This window comes from Delphinus delphis, chromosome 1 (genome assembly GCF_949987515.2).
Source record: "Delphinus delphis chromosome 1, mDelDel1.2, whole genome shotgun sequence".
Classification (NCBI taxonomy): Eukaryota; Metazoa; Chordata; class Mammalia; order Artiodactyla; family Delphinidae; genus Delphinus; species Delphinus delphis.
In genome coordinates, this window is record NC_082683.1 from 109,954,660 (window position 1) to 109,957,812 (window position 3,153).

Sequence of the window (3,153 nt, forward strand, 5' to 3'; positions counted from 1 at the left end):
CAAAGCATTTAATGTGTCACATGATGTTATAAATACGGTTAAGTTGGAAAAGAAGAGGAACACAGAATATGAAAGTGTAATATACTTTAAGAATCTCCGTATGTGCTGTGCTCGGTATGTCTGAGCCTCTTTCCTGCTAGAGCAAGCATGGTGATGGTGGTGACAGTGATGATGACAGAGATAATGATGACTTGCCACCTCACAAAGTGCTAATTATGTGCCCAGCATTGTGGCAACTGAATTACACACATTCATGTAAATTTTATGCCTAAGCCAGTTGGCACTGTAAAGGTGATTTTCCCCACATTTTAGTAAAGGGATTGAACTTCTGAGGAGTTAAATAATTTGTTCCTCAAATCAATCAAGCAATAATTAAGAAAATAACCTGGATTTGAAATTATATACAAATAATCATCGATATAACTCAAAATTCACATAACACTGGTTGTGAGAGCCTGAAATTTGGATCGAAGAAGGATAGAAATCAACCAAAATTATGATATGATATTGCTAAAAGCAGGTTTTCAAAGAAACAAAATACTTTTACCATCACAAAAAAAATTGTATTTTATTCAGGAAATGGAGGATAAGTAACAATTGCTCATCTGGCAGAAACCGCTGCCTAGATGACAGACACACACAGAAGACAGTGGGAGAATCCTCAGAGGGCGCTCAGGAGGAGAGATACTGCTCTTCCCTCTGAGGCTCTGGGATGCTTTTTCGGATACCTCCCAGAGGGAAGCAGCATAGCAGACTCAGATAGGAAACCTCTGACCGTCAGGAATCCCCACATGCACACTGCAGGCTGAAGAGTGTAAAGCTTCTCCTGTATCCATGATAGGCTTTGAAGAGAAGATGAAGATGGAGCTGTGGAACTAGATGAGCTGATTGTCCTTATCCTTTCCAGAGGCAGATAAAACCTGAAGCTGTTACTTGTTCTTGGGTGGGCACTTCTGCTGGCATTGCTCGGGAGGTGGCACAGGAGTGCATTTCTCAGTGCACTTTATAGGTTGGCAAGGGTCTGTACCCTTTTTAGGTGAGCAAGGATCAGGGCACTTTGTTGGGCACACTGGAGGTATCTTGCACTGCTGCTTGCACTGCTGCTCTTGAGAAGACATCTTTCTGGAGTCTTAATATCTGAAAGAAAGTATATGACCATGTTCACCAGAAGGAATTCCTTCAGAGAGAAGACCCAAAGCTTTGACAACTCAAATAGACAGGATCTCTCCAATCTCTAAAAATGGGTGTTAATCTCTTTAATACCTTTTAATGAATTTCTGACTTCTCTCTCGTTCTTTAGCAAATCTATTCATCAGCCCAGAGACAACCTTCTCTTTTCTCATACAACATTTCCAAAAGAAATATCTTTGCTTGAAAGAAACAAGAGATGTTTTCTGTTTTGTTTATTTTGTTTTGTTATTTTTATGAAAACAACATCTTCAAAACACACCATCACAAGTTTTAAAATCCTGGACAAGCTCACTAGCAATTCCTACCACCATTTTCTCTCATGAGGTCCCGACAGGATGACTGTACAGAGCAAAGTGCAATCAGGATGAATGTAAAAGCCTCACACATTCCAAGATATCTGCCTCTGAAATCACAACAGAGGTCCAAGAGATAGGCATAGAAAAAGGTAAATCATTTGCTCTTTATCCCTTCATGTCAAAATTTCCTCTTAATTTCTTTTTCAGTAGAGGAATTCAAGCTAGGTATCAGAAATCTAGTAAATACAATATAACATTGTGCCCAGATTCCAAGTTCCCATCCACTATGTAGCATTATACCCATTATCATAACTTTGGACCCATCAAATTTGCTGTCTGCAGCATAAACTCAACATTCAGGGGCCCGAGAGCAAAGTTGAACTGAAGAATCATACTCGCCAGGTTCGCCAAAGTCAATCGGAACTCGAGTAGCAGGAGGATAGCTGTTGTGCAGCAGAGGACCTTTTTATTGGGGCTTGCTGCCCCACCCAGGGGGAAGCGGAGCTGTCCAAACTGGCCTCGTGCAGTCATTTCCCAACCCAAATGCAAATCCATCCATAACTGGCTTGGCAGGGACTCTGAAAACAGGAAATGTCCTGCGCCAGCATCTCCTCAATGGATTATGTTCTCGTGACTCACAGAGTCCCTGCCTTAGCTCTCCGTTTCAGTGGTATATGGTAGTGGAAGAATTTCGGTGGTTCTCTAACTTGTAGGCAAGTGTTCCCTTTCTCGATTGGGGAAGATGACCCTTTTCTATCTTTCACCTTCTTTGACTTCTAAAACTGTCTGCTTAGTTGCACTTTAACATGTCGCCATTTTGTAGTCCATACTGGTTTGAAAATGGCCTGGCTACATGGTGACAGGTTCTCTTTATCTCAAGTTCTTCTTACAGTACATTTCGTCTTGATCCACAGCTTGTTAAGTGAAATCTCTTCTACTCTCCTAAAATGGACTGAGGGAAGTTTGCAGATGATCTCAGATGACTTCCCATCAGGATACTTAGATACGTTTAGTAAAGTGCTGACCTCTAGGGTCCTCCTTTCACTGCTTTGCTCCTTCAAATTAAGAAAATCTAACAGTCAGATTCCTATGAACTTTATAAATCTGTTTCACTTCCACCCACAAGGATTTCACTAAAAGCGTAACATCACCTACCATAATTCCAATCAGCTGGCAGATCAGAACCTAGACTTACAATAGAAACCAAGACTTTTACTCATACCTCCCAAACATGACATAGCACCGGCTCCTTCCTAATTTCTCCCAAAGGACCTCTTCGGATTCTTCAACTTTTGAAGAAAGCTCACAGGAATGTTTAAATTCTCTGGCTTCCTGTCCCTTTGAAATCATTGGAAACCCTCTCTAATATGCAATGCCATTCAAATAACTAGTTTTAAATCTATTTATTATTTATGAATTATTTAAACACATTGATTCTCATCACATCTAGGGGTAAATTCAAGGGATAGTTGAAATCTCTTTATTAATAATTCAGTGTTTCATGTTAATTGCCATACATACCCTACTTCTTAATCATTCATAATAATTTTATTATAATTTTATCCTATGTTTAGATTCTTCCATATTGATCACAGCAGAATATAAGTGAAATTAACCTATTTTGTGCTCTACTTTCTTCATACAATTTGTCCATGTGCTGGAAGGA

The 3,153-nt window shown here is 39.8% G+C and overlaps 1 long non-coding RNA gene across 1 annotated transcript; it reads right to left on the bottom strand.

Moving 5' to 3' along the window:
* Positions 1-541: 541 nt before the first annotated feature.
* Positions 542-2,022, bottom strand: LOC132422652 (uncharacterized). The gene is made up of 2 exons (XR_011246395.1): positions 1,887-2,022; positions 542-1,137 (listed from the first exon to the last, which is right to left on the bottom strand). It is a non-coding gene; the product is annotated as an uncharacterized lncRNA (long non-coding RNA).
* Positions 2,023-3,153: the final 1,131 nt, after the last annotated feature.